The sequence below is a fragment of the Leptonychotes weddellii genome, chromosome 11 (genome assembly GCF_054177405.1).
Source record: "Leptonychotes weddellii isolate Sample4059 chromosome 11, ASM5417740v2, whole genome shotgun sequence".
NCBI classification, from domain to species: Eukaryota; Metazoa; Chordata; class Mammalia; order Carnivora; family Phocidae; genus Leptonychotes; species Leptonychotes weddellii.
Window position 1 is genome coordinate 37915095 of NC_138379.1, and position 25652 is coordinate 37940746.

General features: G+C 42.5%; 1 long non-coding RNA gene across 23 annotated transcripts in view; it reads right to left on the reverse strand.

Annotated features, from left to right (window-relative positions):
• The window catches only part of LOC115936660 (uncharacterized), a 105887-nt gene that overhangs the window by 60374 nt on the left and 19861 nt on the right, over window positions 1–25652 (reverse strand). For 7 of the 23 annotated variants that reach the window (XR_014138666.1, XR_014138672.1, XR_014138669.1 and 4 more), the window contains 3 exons: window positions 17991–18092; window positions 2294–2375; window positions 1532–1566 (listed from right to left, as the gene is read on the reverse strand). This is a non-coding gene — a long non-coding RNA (uncharacterized LOC115936660). Of the gene's footprint in view, window positions 1–785; window positions 871–1531; window positions 1567–2138; window positions 2376–17990; window positions 18093–25652 lie in introns of those variants that run through there. The other 16 variants (XR_014138682.1, XR_014138684.1, XR_014138676.1 and 13 more) reach the window with 7 other exon arrangements.

Genomic DNA, 25652 nt, shown 5'->3' on the forward strand with positions numbered 1-25652 from the left:
TCATTTACAGTTTCTTGACTGCCTCCCCTGAAAAGCTCCAACCCCCCAGCCGTGCCTGCCCTGCTTTGTGCCCTTAAGGATTCCATTCTGTCGCTAGCCTACATCAGAGCTCTTTCCTCCTGGGGAAGATAGGTGTCAGTCTAGGTGCCCAGGCCTTTGTTCAACAAACATCACTGAGCACCAACTGTATGCCAGTCACTGCTCTAGGCAAGGTGATTCAGAGATGAACAAGAAAGATGGTTCCCATCAAGATGCATCTTTCAGGAGCAAAGTCCTATGTAAAGAAATCCAGAAAGCCTTTCCAAAGAGAGTTCACCAGACACTCAGAGCTACCATGGGGTCCAAGCTTTGAAACAGACTGATACATTTGCTTAAACTCTAAAGTTCCTTAAGCCTGGCAACTCAGATCCTCCGAGTATATGCTTAATCTTTAAGGATGCCGGTTATCGTGCAAGGAAGTTAACGGTTTCATCTTAACATGCCAACTCTGATTAGCTGGTAGTGATTGCATGGAACCCTGTCTTGAGGACTGTGGAACCTCCATCAGGGCTCAAGCAGGAAAAGGGGCTGTGGGAGATGAACGATGCCTGCCACATATATTTAAGGGATGAGTGAGGACAAATGTGCTACATATTACTGTCCCAGCCCTAATGTACATCCTACTATGGTTTCTATGGTCGTTTCATACCTGTTCATTTCCCAACGAGGCAACAAGTTCTAGAGAAGGCAGCATTGTGCAGTGGAAAGAGCACTGGAAGCTGAGCAGAGAAGCTTTTCTTTCTCTTCTGGAGCACGGCATGGTGGAATGGAATGAGCATGAATCAGAGAGGCATGGCTTTGGAGCTGGGCATCCACACTGTTCCACTGATCCTGCACATGGTACAGTGGATTCTTGTTTTTCATGGTAGTTATGCTCTATAAAGTTGCTACAATACTGAATTAGCAAATACTGAACTATTAGTCCCGGGGAAATACAGGGTTAGATTCCTGTGGGCCCCCAGTCATGACATTTTCATCAACCAGTCAATGTATAACTTCATTTTATGTTTGTTTCTGTTTAAAGACAGACAATTTAATACATATTATTGGTTCCTTAACACTGACCTCACAGCCAGCAGCACTATAACTCCTGCCTAAACAAAGCTTACGGAACACATTTTCTCTGTAAGGCACGTCATGGCCTTCTTGTGCCTAGGAGCACAGACAGCACTTCAACGTTACACCTGGGGGCCATCTGAAATAGTGATGTCACCAACATCAGCACAAAATGTGAAAAATGTGGCACTAAATAGACTGGAAACGGGAACCTTGTTAACAGTGTGGGAGCTGAAACAGAACGGCCAAGTATTGCCTTTTTTATGTTAGCTGGGAACGTGTGCCTAAAACAATTCAATTTTTTCACCACTCTGCACACGTCTGTGAACACTGGGAAAGCACCTCGGGTACTGATGTGGGGTTACAAATAAATTTTAGGGAGTAGGCAAATTTGCAAATCCAGATTCAGTGAATAACGAAGGTGGGCCGTACTTACCCTCTGTGAGCCTCCGGGATGCTACCTCTCTGACCCTACAGATTAAAGGAGACAAGCTATGTAAAATGCTTCACATGATTCCAGCTAGTTCTTTACCCAAATATTTGCATTTTCACCTTTGTACCTTGTCTGCCATGCTCGATCCTGAGACATAATAGCAAGAAATTTCCAGCTAAATGTACCATCCCGGGAGCCTAGACCAAAAACTACTCCCACCAACTCAAGTAGAAAAGGAGGTAGTTCGAACTGAAACAAAAGGTACTCTCCAGGGGCTCTGAAGTGCGGGGATGAGCCCCGCCAGGGTGCCACCCCCAGCCCGGGATAGGACTGAAACAGGAAGGTGAGATGCTGTGCAGTTATCTCACGTGGCTGCGTCATCTGCCATCCCTGCTTCTCTCTGGGCGTCTGCTACACTTTCTGCTTCTCTCGGGAGACAGCTTTCCTCTGCTTTCTCTGGCTTCCTCGGACCCTCGTAATTTGGGCTCATGTGTGGTGCTGGCTTCCACAGAGCCGATCCCAGCCTGACATGACACGCTGGGGCACACCTGTAGTCTCTGTCTGTCTAGCACCGTTCCCCCGCCCCCGGTAACAGAGGAGGTGACCATACCTCTGGCTCCAGGGTTGGCCCCTGACTCTTTCTCCTGAGAATCTGATGCTCTCTTAGTTGTCTTCTATCACTTCCGTCGTTACTTTGTGTCTCTTTGTGCTGCCTCGTGGCTTTTGTTCCCTCAGAGCTCTTGCTTATTCACAGCTTCTGCTTACTCATGAAGTCTGAATACTGCCTCTCTCCGTGTCGGCTGCTGCTTTCACACACGGTCTTTTCTTGTTTCTCCAGTTCTGAATCCTGAAAGAGAAAAATCACTGGCACAGTTAATTGCCACTTTTTTGGGCAAAACTTTCGTGCCCAGGACACTCTATAGACTAATGTCCAGCCTATTGATCGGCTGCTCCTAGGTAAGTGCCTGCCATTGTCCAATAAGCTGTGAGCAGGGTTGTAGGGGTAGGAAGGGTGCATATGGTATGGAGTACGGTCACCTACCTTTAAGGATTTAGATCAAGCTGGTTTATCCACATACCTATCTTTTTTGAACGCCCCGAGTCCAACCTATGAAGAACTCCTGTTAGCTCTACTCTTAAAACATATGTATGTATGTATGTATGTTTAAAGATTTATTTATTTATTTTAGTGAGAGCGTGCGTCGGGGAGGGGCAGAGGGAGAGTCTCAAGCAGACTCCGTGCTGAACACAGAGCCTCACGTGGGACTCTATCTCACCATCCTGAGATGGCGACTTGGGCTGAAACCAAGAGGTGGACTCTTAACCAGCTACGCCACCCAGGCGCCCCTCAGAATTAGATTTAGAATGTAATCACTTCTCACCATTCCTGCTGCTAGCACTCTGTTCCAGGCCACACTGCCTCTCGCTTGCATCACTGCAGCAGCCTGCTGAGAGGTCACCTGCTTCTACACATGGTCTATCCCTCACATAGCAGCCAGAGTGATTCTCTGAACACCTAAACCAAGTCATGTCATTCCTTTGGTTCACATACTGCAGTGGCTCCCCATTTCACTCAGAGCAAGACCCAAAGACCTGGCCCCCATTATACTCTGACCTCATCTTTACCACTTCCCCCCTTGCTCACCCCGCTCTAGTCACACTGGCCACCTTGCTTCTCCTCAGATAGTCCAGGCATCCAGGCACGCTCCCACCACAGGGCCTTTGCTCTAGCTGTCCCATCAGTCTGAAGCACACTTCTACCAGGTCAACTGGCCTCACTAACTCCTTTAGGTCTTTACTCAAATCTCACCTTCTCCGAAAGGCCGGCCTGACCAACCTATTCAATACTTCACCTTTAGGGCGCCTGGGTGGCTCAGTCGGTTAAGCGACTGCCTTCGGCTCAGGTCATGATCCTGGAGTCCCGGGATCGAGTCCCGCATCGGGCTCCCTGCTCGGCAGGGAGCCTGCTTCTCCCTCTGACCCTCCCCCCTCTCATGTGCTCTCTGTCTCTCTCATTCTCTCTGTCTCAGATAAATAAATAAAATCTTTAAAAAAAAAAAATACTTCACCTTTAGTATCAAGTACATTTAGTACAGTACCTGCTGTACTGTCAAAACTGGAGTATTAACACTATCGTTCCTCACATGTCCCTTCCCTCTTATCCTGCAGTACGTTTTGTTCCTGTACTTACCACTCTCTAACATACTGTCTAAATGATGCTTATTATTTATTGTGTGTCTCCCCCAGCTAGAATGCAAGTTCCACAGAGATAGAGATCTTTGTCTGTTTTGTTCCCTGATGTATACTGAGGATTTAGAACAGTGCCTTGCCCAAGCACTCCATAAATATTTGCTGAGTTGAATTGAATTCCTCAGTAAGGAGCTATACACATGGCAGGTACACGAAGGTTTCCCTATACAATAGAAAATATCTCTTTCAGGGAAATTTATAACACCACGTGCATGAAGAGGAAAAGTCTCAGATCAATCTTCTAAGCTCCCATTTAAGAAACTAGAAAACGAGGGGCACCTGGGTGGCTCAGTCGTTAAGCGTCTGCCTTCAGCTCAGGTCATGATCCCAGGGTCCTGGGATCGAGCCCCGCATCGGGCTCCCTGCTCGGCGGGAAGCCTGCTTCTCCCTCTCCCACTCCCCCTGCTTGTGTTCCTGCTCTCACTATCTCTCTCTGTCAAATAAATAAATAAAAATCTAAAAGAAAAAAAATAGAAACTAGAAAAAGAGCAAAATAAACCCAAAGCAAAAAAAGGAAATAACAAATAGCAGAAATCGATATTTTTTTTTTTTTTAATTCTAAAAGGTTTTATTTAAATTGCAGTTAGTTAGCATATAGTGTAATATTAGTTTCAGGTATACAATATAGTGATTCAACACTTCCATTTATCACCGGGTGCTCATCACAACAAGTGCCCTCCTTAATCCCAATCATCTATTTCACCCATCCCCCCACCCACCTCCCCTCTGGTGACGATCCGTTTGTTCTCTATAGCTAAGAGTCTGTTTCTTGGTTTGCCTCTCTCTCTCTCTCTCTCTTTCTCCTTTTTTCCCTCTGCTCCTTTGTTTTGTTTCTTAAATTCCATAGGTGAGTGAAAACATATGGTATTTGTCTTTCTCTAACTGACTTATGCTTAACATTCTCTAGCTCCATCCATGTCATTGCAAATGGCAAGAGAAATCAATGATTTTTTAAAAAATACAATGAACAACTCTACACACATAAATTTGACAACTTAGATGAAATGGAGTAATTTGTTGAAAAACACAAACTAACACAACTCACCCAAAATGAAATAGGTCATTTGAATAGCACTGTAACTATTTTTTTTTTAAGACTTATGTATATATTTTAGAGAGAGAGAGACAGCACGAGTGGGAGAGGCAGAGGGAGAGGGAGAGAGAATCTCAGACTCCACGCTTAGCATGGAGCCCAATGCAGGGCTCCATCCCAGCACCCTGAGATCATGACCTGAGCTGAAACTAAGAGTTGGATGCTTAGCTGACTGTGCCACCAGGCGCTATACCTACTAAGGAAACTCATACCTATCAGGATGGCTAAAATAAAAGGTTAACACCAAATGCTGGTTAGGATGCAGAGAAACCAGATCATTCATACACTGTGGGTAGTACTGTAAAATGGTATAGCCACTCTGGAAAACAGTTTGGTAGTTTCATAAAGCACTAAACATTCAACTACCATACAACCCAGCAACTGCATTCCCAAGTGTTTATCCTAGATAAATGGAGACTTCTGTTCACACAAAAATCTGTCCATGAATGTTTATAGCAGCTTTATTTATAATAGCAAAAAGCTGAAAACAACCCAGATGTACTTCAGTGGATGAATGGTTAAACAAATTGGGTATGTCCATTCCATGGAATACTCAACAATAAAAAAAAGAACACATATTGATGGCTAAATTTGGCATGCTAGGTGAAATTACACTACGTGAAAAAATTACTAATTTTGCTAGGTTAAAAAAAGAATTATGCAGGGCACCTGGGTGGCTCAGTCGGTTGGGCGTCTGCCTTCGGCTCAGGTCATGGTCCCAGGGTCCTGGGATCGAGCCCCGCATTGGGCTCCCTGCTCCACGGGGAGTCTGCTTCTCCCTTTCCCTCTGCCCCTGCCTCTGCTCTCTTTGTCTCTCTCTCTCAAATAAATAAAATCTTAAAAAAAAAAAAAAAAGAATTATGCAAGTTGAAAAAAAAGCCAAAAAAGTACATGCTGTGTGATTCCACTTATATAGACTATTCTTGAAACAACAAAATTACAGAAATGAAGAACAAATTGCTAGCTGCCAGGGATAAAAGACCCTGTGGGGTGAGGAGAATGAGACAGAGTTGCCTTATAAAAGGGCAACATGGATTGTTGTGGTGATGGAATGTTCTGTACAGTATCAATATCCTGGCTGAAGGGTGTCTGGGTGTCTCAGTCAATTAAGCATCCGACTCTTGGTTTCAGCTCAGGTTATGATCTCAGGGTCGTGAGATCGAGCCCCACATTAGGCTCTGCACTGACCATGGAGCTTGCTTAAGATTCTCTCTCTTCCTCTGCCCCTACCCAGCACCCCCTTCCCTCTCAAAAAAAAAAATCCTGGTTGTGATACGTACTACAGTTTTGCAAGATGTTACCAGTGGAGGAAACTGGGTGTATTAATTAGGGCTTTCCAGAGAAACAGAACTAATAGGATTATAGATATAGATGTCAATGTTGATATAGATAGACATAAATATGTAAGAGGAGATTATACGAATTGGTTCACATGATTATAAAGTCCCATGAATGTGCATATTTATTTGTATAATCCTATACATCAGATATAGGAAACCATTTAGAAGACACCAAAATCACAGTAGTCATCTCTAAGTAGTAGAATTATGAGCATTCTTTTGCTTTCCTTTCTTTTTTTTTTTTTTGTAAACTTATGGGCATTTTTCTCATTTTTGTATAGTGAACACTTATTATATGTGCAATTTTCAAAGCACACCATATTTTTAGGACATTATTTAGACCAACCCTTAATCCATGGCTTGAAACCTGTAACCAATCTCCAAATTATTAGTCATTTCAGTCATAGAAATCAGTATTTTCCAAAGCAGTCCATGTAGCTCTAATTATTAGAAATGATGAAATGTTGAAAGCAAAGGTCTGTACTGTCTGTGCCTTCAGAGGGTTTAAGTCCATGGATTTGGTCCTAGCACAGGTCATTTAACTTGGGTCATTCATGGAGGAATACAGGAAAGGTACACCCCCCAATGGCTCACAAGGGCCACATGCTACTCAAACATTGTCCACAAGAGACACAAACACGTCAAAGCGAACAGGTGACACAAATCCATCTCTGCTGTGCACCCCTTCTCACACTGGACAATTCCTCATTTCCTCAAGTGGTCAGGGGGAACATAAACAGATTTTAAAATAGGTAGTTGTTATAATCAACAGCCAGAAATGAAAGTGTAAAAAAAAAAAATCCTTTCACAACCAAGACCCCAAATCCCCACTAAATATTTTAATGTCTACCTGATAAAAACTATAAAGAAAACTTCAAAACCTTCATGACACAGTAAAAGGAAATCAGACAAGATGGAGAGTTAACCTTGCTCATAACTGGAAAGACTAAACAAATGTTAAGGTAACACTTCCCGTTCACAGATTTAATGCAGTGCTAATTAGTGGAGCATTAAGAGTTTTGCAAATATAAAATGCAAAATTGTAAAACGCACCGCAAAAAAAGCATACAAAAATGCTTGTGTTCTGGGAGGAAAAAAGATAATGTTGCAGAACTTCCCTTTCCTGGATTTGAAAACATTGTGATGCCATAGAGCGGCAAAGATCACAACTCCCGGGCAGCTCAACTCCCAAATGGAGGGTCTGTTCTGAGTCAGCGCAGTGACGGAAAACATGGGGGAAGAGGCCGAGGCTGATGCCCACAATGGGTGTCTTGGGAGGGTTTGTTTGTGTGACAAGGTAGCTCAAGTAAAAGGAGGCTTATTTGAAGACTATAATAAGTAATTTCACCTCACTGAGGATGGAAACAGAATTGCAGCCTCACTGCACGAAAATTATGAACCAAGGCAACTCTCTCCAGATCTCAGGAACCCTTCCTAGTGCCTCTGCGATCCCGCAGCTCTGGGCACTGGCTGGGTGACAGCACCTCCCACCTACCCCCGCAGTTCCAGCTCCTGCAGCCCTGGCAGCCTTGGAGGATGCTCATGCCACCTCTTCACTGTGTGTTCGCCCAGTCTCAGAAGCACTGGCTGTTTCCTGAAATATAAATCTCCAGTTTCCCTTTTTTTGCTTTCCCAGTTTTCTGACAAATTCCCTGAATTAAATCCCTTCCGTTTAACATGGCCACAGTGGTTTCTATTTTCCCAATTGGACCCTGATTGCTACATAGCCAGCTCCAGGGCTGAGCTTAGTTTGGTTTTTTGAGCATTCAAGTGCACAAATCACAAGCTGTTTCTCTTGTGGGCAGATATCCATTTGTGGTCCAAAAAACCCACATCCAGGGCATGGCTATTTTGAGCAGATGGTCTGTCACCCCAAACGTTCTGATGCAGCTGAGAATGGGACAGCCCAGAAGCTGGTAGAACTGGGGTGGGTGGGCAGTATGGAGGTGAGGAGGGCTGATAATTGAGGCAGAACTACAAAGAGATTTGAACAGTTGCCCAAACATGGAAAGAGCAAAATCTGGTATTAGAAATCTAGAAAGAGGGCGCCTGGGTGGCTCAGTTGGTTGAGCGACTGCCTTCGGCTCAGGTCATGATCCTGGAGTCCCGGGATCGAGTCCCACATCGGGCTCCCTGCTCGGCGAGGAGCCTGCTTCTCCCTCTAACCCTCCCCCCTCTCATGTACTCTCTCTCTCTCTCTCATTCTCGCTCTCTCAAATAAATAAATAAATCTTCAAAAAAAAAAAGAAATCAATGACTGGTAGTCACTGTGGTAACCAACTGGGTCAAACACCAAAGGCACTATGGTTGCAGTCACAGGTAGAAGGCTCCAGGAATAGGACTGAGACAGGCCGGGACAGAAGTGGACATTTCAGAACTGTCAGGGGCAGCTATGCAGAAATGAGCTTACACAGAGGGCTTGGACGGTGTCAGGCATAATCACAGAAAGGGACTTGAGAGGAATTACAATTTGTCTGAGTTTGCCCCCAATGTGACATATTCCCCAACCCGCCCCTTCTTCTTATTTTCCTAATAATTGCCTTTTATTTCATGATTGATATTTTTGTTTTCTTCATTTTGTTTGAAGAGTTTCTCCATTTTTAAGCAATGAAGTGATATGTGTTAATTTTAATGTACTATATATTAGAATTTATAGATAAATGACAAGAAAAGTATGAAGTTCATCTGTAATCCAACCATCCATGGTTAACCTTCCAGACTTTTTTGTCTGCATATTTACATGCATATACCTATGGTCATATGCATATATTTTAGAGGGAAGAGGCTTACAGTACTAGATTTTTTTTTTTTTTTAAGTAGACCAATTGGGGGTACCTGGGTGGTGCAGTTGGTTAAGCATCCAACTCTTGGTTTCAGCTCAGGTTGTGATCTTGGGGTCATGGGGTTGTGGGGTTGTGGGGTTGTGGGATTAGCCCGAGTTGGGCTGTACACTCAGCAGGGAATCTGCTTGGGATTCTCTCTCCCTCTGCCCTTCACCGCTCCCCTCTCTCAAATAAATAAATAAATCTTGAAAAAAAAATAGACAATTGACCAAATTAAAAATTGGAGAAATAAATTCAAATCTACACAACAGTACATGAAAAATTGGTCGAAATAAACAACAAATAAATGAATCCCTGTTAAGCCAGAGGAGAAACTAGATATCATTTAAAAGAATATAAATATATGACCCCATTTACACTATTTGCCACAATAGCTTTCTTTGGAGGAGTTAAACTGAAATCAATTTTCATTTGAAGATAAAAGATTCAAAAATCTGTCATTAAACATAGAAGACAATCCAATAATATTCCTTTCCTCAAAGAAAATAAGGTATCAATGTTGGAATATTGAAGCACTTAAGGAAATCATTACTGGCAAGGTCAGTGTGGTTTTTATGCTATAAAACACAAAGCCAACTATTTAACTAAAAAGTGAATTCAAGATAAAGAGCAATGGAATGAGAAACCACTGAAAAGAAAAGTCAAATACAGTTTATTATCTATAATATATAAGGGACTGATAGAAATATTAAAACTCGGGTGCCTGGGTGGCTCAGTTGGTTAAGCGACTGCCTTCAGCTCAGGTCATGATCCTGGAGTCCCTGGATCGAGTCCCGCAATCGGGCTCCCTGCTCAGCAGGGAGTCTGCTTCTCCCTCTGACCCTCCCCCCTCTCATGTGCTCTCTCTCATTCTCTCTCTCAAATAAATAAATAAAATCTTTAAAAAAAAAAAAAGAAATATTAAAACTCAGGACCCGTTTAGGGAAAGATAAATAGCCAAAAGCTATAAATAACAAAAAATACAAAAAGTAAATAAACACTTTGGAAAAACTCTCCGCCTCACTAATAATTAGGAAACTGAATTTAAAACAATGATGAGCTGACAATTCATTCTACTATCAAAAATACAAGTGAGAAAAATCCAATGTTAGCATAGTAAGGGGTAAACAGGCATTCGAACATTGCTTATAGCACTGAAGATTAAGAAAACCTTCCTAAAAAGCAACATGGGAATATACCGGTTAATTCCACTTTGGGGGGAAAAAAAAGAGAAAGATTTTTAAAACTGCGTTTTTTTTTTTTAAGATTTTTTTTTTAAAAAGATTTTTATTTATTTATTTGGCAGAGAGAGAGAGAACACAACAGGGGGAGTGGCAGGCAGAGGGAGAAGGAGAAGCAGACTCCCTGCAGAGCAGAGAGCCTGACATGGGGCTCGATCCCAGCACCCTGGGGTCATGACCTGAGCCGAAGGCAGATGCTTAACCGACTGAGCCACTCAGGTGCCCCAAGATTTTTTTTTATTTCATTTGAGAGAGAGAGCCAGCGAGAGCAGGAGGGGAGGGGGGGCGGAGGGTCAGAGGGTCAGAGGGAGAGGGAGAAGCAGACTCGGTTGCTGAGCAGGGAGCTGATGTGGGACATGGGGCTTGATCCCAGGACCCTGGGATCAGGACCTGAGCTGAAGGCAGACGCTTAACTGACTGAGCCACCCAGGCGCCCCTTGAAAATTGTCTTTTAAATATGCATTACTTATTGTGAAAAACTGGATATAAGTCAAATGTCCCAAATAGAGGGAATAAGACATTATGAAAACATTGATATATTAATATGGAAGAATACTGAATTATAATAAAAATAATAAAACCATGAACAATGTGTATTCATGGAAAAGAAAAAACAGAAATTAAAATAGTATGAAAACAACTTCTCATTAAGACTACACAAACATTATTATGTCTATACAACAATAAAGATTTTTTTTTTTTTTTTTTTATTTTGAGAGAGAGAATGAGAGACAGAGAGCATGAGAGGGAGGAGGGTCAGAGGGAGAAGCAGACTCCCTGCTGAGCAGGGAGCCCGATGCGGGACTGGATCCCGGGATTCCAGGATCATGACCTGAGCCGAAGGCAGTCACTTAACCAACTGAGCCACCCAGGCGCCCTAAAGATTTTTTTTAAAAAGCAAGCAGAATCTCATAAATGGTGAATATTTTATGATAAAAGCCTTCTTTGTACTTTTTGTTGATCTGTTTAGAAATTTTTTGCCTGGATCAACATAAAACCATAAAATATGCAGTTTTCAACGAATTTTCCAAATAATCAACTATGAAATTTGACAGGTGATACATCTCACAAATCTCTATCCTTACTCCAACCCATCCCCATTCCAGAACTCCTCAGAATACCTGAAATTTAGAACAGAAACTCCTACCATTTAGTCATTGTAGTGAATTCTGCGGTAGGCTACCTCCCTAGATCTCCCATTCCGGACTGAGGCACTCATCCACCTACCCCCCACCCCCACTCCACCACCCGTCACAGGGGAGTTGGGTGACAATTCTCTCCAAGAATTGCCCTCCCAGGCTAGGTTGCTCAGGGCGCCTAAGTGGCTCAGCCGGTTAAGTGTCTGCCTTTGGCTTAGGTCATCATCCCAGGGTCCTGGGATCGAGCCCCACATCAGTGGGGAGACTGCTTCTCACCGTCTGTAGCTCCCCCTGCTTGCGCTGTGTCAAATAAATAAATAAATATCTTAAAAAAAAAAATTGCCCTCCCTCAAAGAAGGTCGTGCCCCTTCCTTGAGGGCAACCTCTTTTAATGTCTGGCCAGTGATGGGGGAGGGGGAGGATAATAAAGGCCAGACTCCCTTGCCTCAAGAAGTATACCTCTGATGGGTCACCTCGGCCCACAGCTCCCTATGGGAGCCTTTGTTGCAACTCATTCACTGTTTACTTCTCCCTCTGTCCAAACTGCCATCAAGAGATACCAAGCCTGAGCCCCCAGTACAGCACCATTCTTTTGGGAGAGCAACCAGCCACCTGATGGCAAGTTGATGACACCGGAACGGGCAGTGATTCATTTTGACAAGAACAGATACATATTTGGGGTATCGGTTTGCCTTTCCTGTCCTCAGGCCTCAGCCAGCACTACCAACTGAGGGCATGCAGAGTGTTTGATCCACCAAACCAATGGAATCCTGGGTAATATTTTTATTGGACCCAGGAACCCATTTCACTACAGAGTAGCTGCAGCAGTGGCCCATGACCCTGGGATCCACTCTTCTGTTTCACATCACGCTACACAGAAGCTGTCAGCTTGACAGCGATGAAATGGCCTTTTGAAGGTACAACTGAGCTACCATTCTGAAGGTGATACCTTTCAAAGATGGATACCTATCAAAGGTCTTCCGAGATGTTCATGCAAATCAACAATTATTGTATGGGCCTGTGTTCTCAGGAGGCATCATACATGGTTCTGGAATTTAAGGGAAAGAAGTAGGAGTGGCTTTGAGCCCTGCTGTATCACTCACAGTGACCCACTTGTGGTATTTATGCTTCTTGTCCCAGCAACTCTATAAACTCTGTGGGTTTAGAGGTCCTGGTGATTGACTAAGAAATGCTTTGCCAATTGTGATGGTAAAGGGAGCTGAGAGTGAGGGAAACAAAAATGGGTTATAGAGTAGGGAGGTAAGTGTCAGCTGCAACCTTCAGACCAGGAGCAGTACCAGGGGTACTGATAGCTGTAGTTTGTCCTACTAACCTTCCTCTTCCCCAGCAAAAGAGACCACCTGGGGTACTGGAGGAGTTCTTGGATTTTATTATACAAAGTGAGTGGATCCAGTGCGAAGGGTTTGCTGTAATGGACGCTATGGGGTGCCACTCAGATCCTTCTTTCTGGATCAAGGCAATCATTCCCTCAGCTCCTAGAAATAGCAGCCGATGGCTCAGATGAGTGTCTCTTCTGATATTGTCCTCAACCAGAGAGTCACCTGGCCCACATCTAATTGATGTGGTTTTGGAATACAGGTGAGGTTCGGTGGGGTGAGGTCTGGAGCTGACAACCAAGAAAGAACTCTTGAGACATCTTTGGTGCAGAAAGGTGGTTTTACTAAAGCACGGGGACAGGACCCGTCGGCAGAAAGAGCTGCTGCCCTGGGGTTATGAGGGATGACTGATTATATACTTGGGAGTTAGGGGAGGTAAGGAAAAGGGAGGTTTCAAAAGAACTTTCTTTTTTTTATTTATTTTTTATTTATTTTTTAAAGATTCTATTTATTTGACGGAGACACAGCCAGAAAGGGAATACAAGCATCTGGAAAGCTCACTGACCTCACCAGCAACACTGACACTGTTGCTTCTCCTTTTGGAGACTTTGTTTTCCTGGGACCCTGTTGCAGGTGCTGAATACTAGAAGCAGCCAGGAAGCCTTCCAGTTCAGCTTCTGTCTCATGCTCATTTCTCTTCTTCTTCAGCTCTCTGGTTGTGCCAGGCCATCATTCCAGTTAGTATTTCTATCCCACCTTTCAAGAAAGGTACTGGTAACACTAGCTGTCACGGATCTCCCTCCACCCACAGTCCAGTAAGTTCCAGATGCTGAAGGAGTTGTGGGAATCCCTCAGTGTCACTAGGAGGAGGGGAACTTAAATTCCTCTGGTTACTAATCACCATCTTCTGTTTCTTTCATTTGTCCTCATTGACTTTCTCTCATGATCAGAGAGTTAAGCCACTTCTTACTCCACTGCATCTTCAAGTTCCTATGCCCTCTGGGATTTCAACACCCTCTTATTGTAAATCTCTGTATTGCACTTTCAAATTTTATTATTATTATTATTACACTTTAAAATTTTTGAATGACAAAGCTATAAATGAGAACTAAGCTCTTTCCTCCCTTCTTACTTTCCTTCCTTCCTTTAGTACATTTCTTGTGTACCAACTCTGAGTCATCTCTTAAGTGAAGCCAGGCTATACCTAGCCCTATTTAAGGTTATTAAATGTGATATTAGGGACACAACCATTCCTTCTTGCAAATTCCCTAGAGGCCAAAGTTGGCAGCAGATTGCTAGTCTGGCTGAGTCTTGCAGCACATCCCACTGGAACAACAACCCAGAGCTCATGCCCTTGGATGGAGAGCGTATTAACAGCATTCTCTTTGTGTAGGAAGGCCTCCAAATTTTGTAAAGGCCCACTATATTTAGTGTAATAAAGTGAAATGTCCTCGACCAGTAGATTTCTATCAACGGGCCAGTCTTCAAAGGCCAACTGGTCAGGGAGGCTGGAAACCATAACCTAGTCCCCTCCCCAGTGGCTCTTTTCCAGACATCAAGCCCTCTTGGACACTTGTAAATCAAGAGCCACATAAAATTGGACCCTCTCCTTCCTCAGCTGACCTTAGTTCTCGAGCCTGGACACACTTCTCAATCTTTCTACAACCTCCAGGTTTCTGACCTTGGAATTCATTCTCCCAGACATAGCCTTGCCTCTCCCTCAGGGCAGAATTTGGGGTCAGCAGAGGGAACTAGCCCTCCTCTTGAGCACATTATCTCCAAGTACAGTCTTTTCAAATGGAGAAATATGTAGAGAAGGTAGACAAAGACTGTGACTTTTAATACAATTACTCCTCCAGTTTCAGAACCCTTCTTGTTTCTTGCTCATCTTTTGTACCTGACCATAGGCACCATTTCTCTGACTTTAACTTCTTTTGTTTTGCTCCTGAATCAGGAGTCAGGCTCCCTCACACAGGGACAAATCAAAGAAGGCAGAAAGAAGTAAGATAAATTGAACCACAGAACCCTGGAATACCCTGAAACTGGAGGCATCAGATGCCCCTGAAGATGGGAATGTGGGGTAGAAAGAAAAGATTGCTTAGAAGCCTTTACAATGACCAGTAAAATGCCAGATCTTCTTCCCAACAGCACAGCAAAGTGACTACCCTTCCACCACCCTAGAAGAGGCCAAGCAGTTTATTCTTTTGAGAGGCTGGGTCAAAGGCTCCAGGCTTGGTGCACCAGGCACAGTGGAAGACAAGAGAACTAAATGAAAGTCTCTACAAGGAATGATGAGCTCCCCTCACCCCACCCTCCAGCCCCTTTCCCCTGATAAGCTCCCAGAAGGCTAGAAGGCAAGTTTATAAATTCCCATGCAAAAAATTTCTCTGACTGACCAGCCTAAGAGAAAAGATCTTTGCATAATGACATTTGGAGGTCCCTCCCCTGCAAATAAGAAATGTGATCAACTGTGAAGCCCAACAGCCAACAGGTTCTGCCCATTCACAGGGGGGCATTTAAGTGTCTCCCTCTTTAATATGAAGAGACAGCCATTCATGAGAAGTCAATAATGTGAAATACAAACAAAAAGAGTTCAGAGGGAGAAGACAATGTAGTAAATAAAATTTCAAACACTAAAATTTAAATACTGCATCCATGGAGTATTTAAACAGCAAGGACAAGATGCCTTTTAAAAACAAAACAAGGGCGCCTGGGTGGCTCAGTTGGTTAAGCAACTGCTTTCGGCTCAGGTCATGATCCTGGAGTCCCTGGATCGAGTCCCGCATCGGGCTCCCTGCTCAGCGGGGAGTCTGCTTCTCCCTCTGATCCTCCCCCTCTCATGCTCTCTGTCTCCCATTCTCTCTCTCAGATAAATAAATAAAAAATCTTTAAAAAAAACAAAACAAAACAAAACCAGGAATGGAGGGAAGGGACAGTCAGAGCTTTAAAAATAACAATATGATAGCAGAAATTTAAAAATTCAATAGAAGAGTTAGAAGACAAAATTAAGAAAATTTCCCAGAGGGACTCCCGGGTGGCTCAGTTGGTTAAGTGTCTGCCTTCAGCTCAGGTCATGAGGTCCTGGGATCAAGTCCTGCATCGGGCTCCCTGCTGGGTGGGGAGCCACTTCTCCCTCTGCCTGCCGCTCCCCTCCCCCCGCCCCCATTTGTGCTCTCTTTCTCTGGCAAATAAATAAATAAAATCTATTTAAAAAAATTAAAAAAGAAAATCTCCCAGAAAAAAAATAAAGATATGAAGAACATTACATCAGTTCAAGTGATCCAACAACTCAATCAAGAGTTCTAGAAAGTGAAAAGAGAAAATGGAGGGGAAGGGAGGGGATGACAAATAAGAACATACATTAAAAAAAGAATATACGTGAAAATTTCTCAAAACTGAAGGAAATGTGATTTCAGATTGAAAGAGCCCATTGTGTTGGGTTCATTCCACACAGTGTATGAAAAGAGACCCTGTTCCAAGGTGCATCGATGTGAATTTCAGAACATTAGGGAGAAAGGGAAGATCTCAAAACTTCCCTGAGAGGAGGAAAAAAACCATGGAAGGCGTTAGCATCTCAATAGCAAGGTGGAAAGCTAGACAACAAAAAAGTAATGCCTTTAAAATTCCAAGTGAAAATCATTTCCAACCTGTAATCCTATACCCAGACTCTCATTCAAGAGTACTGCTAAAACAAAGGCATTTTCAGATATGTGAGGTCTCAAAAATATTTACGTTTCATGAACTTTTTCTCAGGAAGCTATTGCAGGATGAGCTCCACCAAACCAAGTGCATAAAACCAAAAATAAAATATGAGATCTGGCAAACAAGGGATCCAACAAAAGAGAGATGTAGAAGAAATTCCTAAAATGATGTAAAAGGGAAATCTTAGTGATGAGGGAGCAGAAGCCTGGCTGAAGACCGAGCATAAGCCGACACCCTGCAACCTCTCCTCACCCCCCACTCCTGGGTGGGACATGTGTGACATTCTTCCAGGAATCTCCCAACTATCTTAATGTTAATGCATTGCTAGAGGGGAAAAACAACCATAACTTGACAATGGCAAGGCCTCGCCTATCTTGTAGGTCCTACTTAGCATATGAAAGTTCTTTTGAAACCTCCCTTTTTCCTTACCTCCCCCAACCCCATAGTATATAATCAGCCACCCCTCACAACCCCAGGGCAACAGGTCTTTCTGCCCACGGGTCCTGCACCCCCCTTAATAAACCACCATTTTGCACCAAAGACTCCTCAAAAATTCTTTCTTGGTCTCCGGACTCCACCCCACTGAACCTCACCTATATTTCAAAACCCCATCACCAGGATGACAGCTGGACAGCTGGCCTAGAGAGCAACAGGTTTAGACCTAAGCTGGATGATGGAAAGTCTGTGAGGGAAAAAAAAAAACACACAAAACTGATGAAGTGAGAGATTTATAATTCTGTCAGAAGCCTTCGGCAGAAATTAATGATTGCTGTATGAAACTGAAGTTTAAAAAAGACAATTAGAAACCTAAGGGAAAACAAAATTATTATAAGATACAAAGTGAACAGCTCACCTGTGAACGGTATTTCCATAGGCATAATAATGCAAACACTGCAAATGAGTTTAACCAAAACTGCGATATAATCATAATGGGAGGATGGTTGTAGGTGAAGGGTGTGTGTTGTAGAGGGTAGATATAAGAAAGGAGAATCCTACCCTTGCAATAGGAAATCAGGAGATAAGACCTAAACCGAAAGAAAAGTCAAGGAAAAAAAAGAGTAAGAACCACAAGAAATGGCTAAAAGGTCTGAGTATAGCTGGCTCTGTGGAGGAGAAATCACAGGTGGGGAGGAGTGGGCAAAGGGACTGGATTTTGTTTTGCTGCATTTAACTTTTATACTATGTGCTTCTATGTTTTGATTTTTTAAAAGACTGAAGAAAAAAGTGAGTGAGGAAATAAGGAAGAAGAGAAAATTAGAGTAGAAAAAAACAAGATGAAGTCAGAAGTAATATTAGATCTAGTCCACATCATTGCTAAAGATAGGCTGAAAATTTGGTTCTGAGCTTTTTAGCAGACAGCACAAAGTGGGAAATGTAATCATTTATACAGATTGACCATGTCCAAGAGATAAAAACAAACCACTTACTCAGGAGAAATACATCTATTCCTGGTACTGAGATCCGAGAGACATTTTTCCCAACTGTCCTCCTAAAGAGGACATCATGTGACATAGTGAACCACAACCTCATCAACTTGCCTCCAGGAACTGCAAGAATAAGTTTCATTGAGCTGTTTCTTATGATGTCTCTTGACGTAGGTCGATGACAAAATGCCACTGCAGACTGCAGTAAAAGCAATTCTGTGAAGAGATAAAAATCTGTTCACTTCAGAGAGGTAGTGAAACATGGTGGCTAGGGGGTGGGCCTGAGTTCCAAATCCGTCTCTTAAGAAAGTTACTTAACTACTCTGCACTCAGTTTTCTCACCTATAAAATAGGCCTAAGTATTATCATTTTGTAGGATTCTGTGAGGATTAAATAAATTTATGCTTATGAAGCACTTAAAGCAATGCCTGGCATATATAAACACTCAAAGAAAAAGATAGCTATTATTCAGAGAAATGTTTTTTGAAAACGGATCGCATGTGATAAGACTATACTAAGCAAAACACCAAGATATTGGTGAAGGGATAAATATGTTGATTAATGGAATAGTATAGGGAAATAGGTCCACACAAGATAGCCAACTGATTTTTTTTTTTTAAGATTTTATTTATTTCAGACAGAGAGAGAGACAGAGCACAAGTAGGGGGAGCAGAGGGAGACGGAGAAGCAGACTCCCCTCAGAGCAGGGAGCCCGATGTGGGACTCGATCCCAGGACTCTAGGATCATGACCTGAGTGGAAGGCAGATACTTAACAGACTGAGCCACCCAGGTGCCCCATAACCAACTGATTTTTGATGAAAGTACAAAATATTTAATGGAGGAAAGATAGTCTTTTCAACAAATGGTGCTAGAGCAATTTTGGATGTCCATAGTCAAAGAAATTGAACTTTAATGTAAACTTCACACCTTATACAAAAATTAACTCAAAATGGATCATAGATTTAAATGTAGTATGTCAAACTATAAACCTTTTAGATAAAAACAAAGGAGAAAATCTGCAGAACCTAAGGCTAGGTGAAGATTTCTTAGATATGATACTCAAAGCATACTCAGTAAGAGAAAATGTGACAAACTGGACTTCATCAAACTTAAAAATGTTTGCTCCGCTCTATTAAGAGCAAACCTGTTGGGCACATGGGTGGTACAGTTGCTTAGGTGACCAACTCTTGGTTTCAGCTCAGGGTTGTGAGATCAAGCCCCGAGTCGGGCCCTGTGGTCAGTGCAGAGTCTGTTTGGAGTTTCTTTCTCCCTCTTTGTCTCCCCGCCACGCACCCCCCGCCCCCGCCATGCGCATGTAGCTCGCTTGCTCTCTCCCTCTCAAATAAATAAACCTTAAAAAAAAAAAAAGAGCACACTTGTCAAAAAGACCCTGTTAAAAGGATGAAAAGATAAAACACATATCGGGAGAAAGTAGTTACAAACCAAAATGTATTAATAGCAGAAAGTACTGCAAACCAAACATCTGTAAAGGACCATAAGGAACTCTCAAAAATGAACAGTAAGAAAACCATCCAATTAGAAATGGGCAAAAGGGAGAGCTGGGTGGCTCAGTCAGTTACGGGTTTGCCTTCGGCTCAGGTCATGATCCCGGAGTCCTGGGATCGAGCCCCGCATCAGGCTCCTTGATCATCGGGGAGCCTGCTTCTTCCTCTGCCTGCCACTCCCCCTGCTTCTGCTCTCTCTCTCTCTGACAAATAAATAGAATCTTTAGGTAAAAAAAAAAAAAAAAAATAGGCAAAAGAAATTAAAAGACATTTCTGGAAAGGTGCATACAGTGGCAAATAAAAATATATTCAACATCATCAGCCATTAGGGAAATGCGAGTTAAAACTATGATGAGATTTCAGTATACATCTATGAGAATGGCTGAAATAAAATACAGTGGCAAAACCAAGTGCTGACAGAGAAACTGGTTCTATCACAAATTGCTGGTTGTAATGTAAAATAGTTTTACTACTCTGCAACATAATTTGGCAATTTCTTAAAATAACTGAACATACAGTTATCACATGACCCAGCAATCAACACTCCTGGGCACACACAGGTGCGTACACACACACACACAAGTGCATATAAAACTGTGAAATCTGGGGGCGCCTGGGTGGCTCAGTTGTTAAGCGTCTGCCTTCGGCTCAGGTCATGATCCCAGGGCCCTGGGATCGAGCCCCGCATCGGGCTCCCTGCTCCGCGGGAAGCCTGCTTCTCCCTCTCCCACTCCCCCTGCTTGTGTTCCTGCTCTTGCTGTCTCTGTCAAATAAATAAAATAAAATCTTAAAAAAAAAAAAAACTGTGAAATCTGAACCTGAATAAAGTCTATTGATTGTACCAAGGTCAATTTCCTGGATTTGATTTTTACATTATTGTCATAACCACTGGGGGAAACTGGGTGCAGAGTACACTAGACCTCCCTGTATTGTGTTTGCAATTTCCTGTGAATCTATAATTACCTCAAACTAAAGTTGAAAAGGAAAAACAAATGCTATGAAAAATGTTATCAATTTGGGGATTAAAGTTATCTTTACTTAGCAAGCTCTTTCTAGATTGTATAAAAATGATCATTTAAATATTTGAAGGATTGGTAGAAATTGTAAAAATTCCTCTAAGAATAGCATTTCTTTCAAAATACAGTGAAGGGAAAGAGGCATGTGGATGCACGGTGGTTTTGTAGGTGCTCACTGTTTCAGGAAGACAAGTAGCATATTTCCAAGAGTCCTTACAAAGTGGCACTTCTTACCATAGCCCCGTGTCTGGCCCTCAGCTTTTCAGCCCCAAAACCTGATTTTCTTGCAGATTGAGCATGGATTCTCCATTAACTGAGCTCGTAAGACTGATGTGCCATGAATGACAATCTCAGTCACACTCAGATGTGCCAGAAAAGCCAAATTTCTCTCTGTTCTTTAAATCAATTTACTTTGGGGCTCCTGGGTGGCTGCATTGGTTAAGCGTCTGCCTCTGGCTCAGGTCGTGATCCCGGGGTCCTGGGATCGAGCCCCGCGGCGTCGGGCTCCCTGCTCAGTGGGGAGCCTGCTTCTCCCTCTTCCTGCTGCTCACCCTGCTCATGCTCTCTCTCTCTGACAAATAAATTTAAAAAAAAAAAAAAAATCAATTATTTTAAACTCCAAACCCCCATCTTATAAGCTGGAGGAAATTCAACCTAAGTAATTCTTTGCAAAAGCAAAGAATCGTTGGTCTGGTGTCTGCACAGACACCCACTCTTGTAGTCTGAAGGGTACTCCCCAAAATCGTGATTGTGGCTTTTGTGATACTTGGGACTCAGTAGTCTTCACTGTCTGGAAGGCAGCCCCCCCTGCGAACTCCATGCAGCCTTTTTCCCCTGAGGTCTTGCACCTTCTCAGGCTCTGAAATCTCCTCCCCTGCCTCAGGTTAACTCCTAGAGAAGCCTCTTACTTCTCTAATATCCTTTCTCTCCCAGGCCTCCAGGACACCCAGCATCACCTGATCAATCAGGTTAGCTTGTCCAGACAGTGGGGAAAAAAACACTAACTTGAAGTGGCTTTTATTTTGGGTCCTGCCAAAATAACCCATGGTAATTACAAAGTCTCACTATCTTCTGAAATGTGGGGGAAAATATAGGGAGAACAAAATAAAATTAATATTTTAACAAATCATTCTGCCAAAACTACATTTGAACCAGAAATGCCATTTAATTAATTTGCAATAAGCAATGAGTATCACTGCAATAGGTCACATTCACATGCTAGCTCATTCTGCTCTTTTTTTTTTTTAAGATTTTATTTATTTATTTGAGAGCGAGCGAGCGAAAGAGAGCACGAGATGGGGGCGGGGCGCAGAGGAAGAGGGAGAAACAGACTCCCCGCTGAGCAGGGAGCCTGGCATGGGGCTGAATCCAAGTGCCCCAGGTTATTGGCTGAATCTCAGTACCCCAGGGTCATGACCTGAACCAGACAGATGCTTAACTGACTGAGCTATCCAGGCGCCCCATTCTGCCCTCTTTAGCATAGATACTCAAGATTTTAATTAGCCTGTTGCTTGACAAGCCTGGAATCAGAACCAGGGAAATTAGAACAATCAACATTTAAAGGGGTCAGGCAGAATGAATGAATAAATAAATAAGTGGGTCAGACTGTTGTAGTCTGATGTATCAATCCCACGGTAGGGATACTCACATCATGCTAAGGGAGTTGGAAAAACTGGAAGTTCATTGGCTATAGTCCCCTGGGTCCATGTTCACTTTGAGAATGTCCTTGCCAATGGAGTTACAATATTCAGAGGCATTTGGCTAGGACTCTCTCTCCCAGGAGAGCACTTGGATGAACACCACCACCATTTGTCCTAGAAACTGTCCTTTTTCTATGCTTCCACAACAGACCACCTCTTTCATCAAATAACAGGCCAGTCCTGCTGGCCTAGGATTCATGTCTCTTTGGGATGATTTTGCATAGATCTGTTCCAATCAGTTGCACAGGGACTTTAGATTAAACTCTCAAAGAGCCATATAATTTCTTTGTTCTTGGGTTACTCTTTCTGTACCTGCCACATCCTGATAATGGTATATACAAAACTAATTATATTAGATCTTCAATGTGGGATTCTAAACACAGAAGCATCCAAAAGAATTATCTTAAAAATTTTTTTAAATAATTGTACTTTTAAAAAATTACATCATTGTAACCATTGAAGAATAATTGTTAGTATGCATGATGATGGGTGAAATCTGCTGGATACAAATGATCCAAGAATAATATCACTGAAATCATATTTTTAAGTGTGGAGTGTGTACGGTTAAGTATTAAGTGATTTCACTGTACATGTTCCTAGGTATTTATGTTTTAGTGGGTAACAATATCTCTTTTGGATTATTGTATGTGTGCTGATTTGAGATATCTAAACCTCAGATATATCAATAATCTAGTATAGGACAAGCAAGTCCATGACATTTCTTCCCACTCTGCAAAGAAATAGTGGATGTTCTTCTTTTTTTTTAAGAATTTTTAATTTTTATTTATTTGACAGAGAGACAGTGAGAGAGGGAACATGAGCAGGGGGAGCGGAAGAGGGAGAAGCAGGCCCCCCACTGAGCAGGGAGCCCAATGAGGGGCTCGATCCCAGAACCCTGGGATCATGACCTGAGCCGAAGGCAGACGCCCAACGACTGGGCCACCCAGGTGCCCCAATACTGGATGTTCTTTTTTTTTTTTTTTTTAAGATTTTATTTATTTATTTGACAGAGAGAGAGAGAAAGAACACAAGCAGGGGGAGTGGGAGAGGGAGAAGCAGGCTTCCTGCTGAGCAGGGAGCCCGACGTGGGGCTCGATCCCAGGACCCTGGGCCCAGGACCCAAGACCCTGAGCCACCCAGGTGCCTGGGATGTTCTAACAAAAGGATTGTTCTCTGAATTTGAAAGTGCTTAAAAGCAATCTTTATGGTAATTCCCCACATATATTATCTATGTGTATATTACGAATCATTACCCTATTTTCTACTTCACAGAATAAAATATTAGTAGTAAGAGTAACAATAATAATAGCTTTCAAGGTCATTTTTTTCCATAAAAAGTTTTAGTTCTATCACCCATGGCAGCAAGAATCAAATTCAGACTACACTTGTTCCCTCAAACTGTTTAGTTACCTTATATTCTCTAGTTAACTTCTGCTTGCTTTTTCCTTCTCTTTTCAATCTTATTTTTCTTCTCTTTTTTCTCAAAATGGCACAAGCAGGGTAGTCATCATTCCTAATGATATCTTCCAATCTTAATCAATTCATTAAGTCCAATAAAGGAAGAAAAAAAATAGCAGCCAACTGGCCTCATGAATGATTTTGTAATAGCTTTATCTATCAAGATAAATAGCTAGGCCATTAGCATGTTAGGGCTCCTGAGTAATTCCAGGATAATTTTAGGCTTCCAAAGGCAGTATATGAGAAAATGAAGTTTTTTAAAGTTCAGTTCAACTGGTTTGGGGGTAAAACAGCATAATGTTTCTATCAAGTTGTGCTGTTTTATTTTGATTTGATTCCTTGACTATTTATGAAACACATGAATGTTTATGAAATACATGAATATATTTACTTTGAGCTTTGCTTTCCTCCAACTCATGCATACTGACCCTTTTTTATTTATGTAAACTTGAAATAATAATAATAACCTAGTTGTGTTCAGCTCTGTCCTTTGAGATGAAGAGATGCAGTCATAGCCCCAGAGGGAAGTCATATGGTCTCCATTGCTCTCAGCATGATTACAAGTAATGACTGTGCTCAGAATCTTGCTCAGATGACCATTTCACCCAAGATACATTTTTTGTGAAATACAGAACACCAGGCATTAGGGTAAGATGAGGCTTAGAAGAGTTAACATGTTTTATTTTGCTAGGACAGTTTTATGTATCATTATTACCTACTGACTCCATCCTATTGCATCAGGATTGGAGCATCAGGACAGAATCTGTTCTTGTCCTCTTGGCTCTGGCCAGAGCTCTGGTCTTGCACACATTCTGTGACACTCACTTGGCCAGGAAGAACCCAGGGCACAGGGAGAACTGCCTACTGTTGCCATGTTGCATGAGGTGACAAGAATATCTACTTAGGTTTAATTTTCACTGCAGGAAATTATAAAATCAGATTACTGCACAAAATGGGACTCACTCTAAGAGGCTATAGTGAGATTTAGAAGCCTTTCAGCCCACTTATCAAAAGCTTATAGTTCCCATTTCATTGCGGATGAAACAATAGTAAATATTGAGCAAAGGAAGTTGATCCACATCCGGAGTATTGTATTAAGTCAAACAACAAAAGTTGTGCAGATCCCAGGCAATGAGTTGCATATTAAAATTCACAGCAACCCATAGGCACATTTCATCAAAAGCCTTGAGACATTGTAATGTATCCTTTTCACCGCTGACTCTATCCTGAGTCTAGCTGAAAAACAAACAGTAATCATGCTTTTTTTTAATCAGTATTTTCCTTTTAGCAACATAGCAGATCTAGGGACCTATCAGATAGTGTTGTCCACAGAGCAGTATCAAGGCATTATTTCCTATAATGAAATTTAATTTCACATTTTTTTAAAGATTTTATTTATTTATTTGACAAGAGAGTACAAGCAGGGGAGATGGGCAGAGGGAGATGGAGAAGCAGACTCCCCGATGAGCAGGGGCTCAATCCGAGGACCCTGGGATCATGACTTGAGCTGAAGGCAGACTCTTAACCGACTGAGCCACCCAGGTGCCCCTATAGCAAGTATCTTCTAAAGAAGTCTTGTAATTGATCTTTTTTTTTTAAAGATTTATTTATTTATTTGACAGAGAGAGACACAGAGAGAGAGGGAACACAGCGGGTGGAGTGGGAGAGGGAGAAGCAGACTCCCTGCTGAGCAGGGAGCCTGATGTGGGGCTCCATCCCAGGACCCTGGGATCAGGACCTGAGCGGAAGGCAGACGCTTAACGACTGAGCCACCCAGGCGCCCCGTTAATTGATCTTTTAATCAGTTAGGCTGAGTATGAGGGAAAGTAGGTCAAAATAAAGTTATTATGCAATCTCAGTATTTTTAAACTTTGTTTTATATTTGGGGATTTTTAATTTATGTGTGGTTTTTAATATATCTATGTGATATGTATACCCAGTGGTATGCTGGTATGTCAGCCCTTCAAATAAGTAGTCTTGATTTACAGCCTTTGACAATTTCCATGCTGTAAATACTCCCACCGTGGCCAATTTCAAGCCATCAACATGATGCCACTGAATGTGAAGTTGGGAAGAGATGTGTACATGTGGCTCTA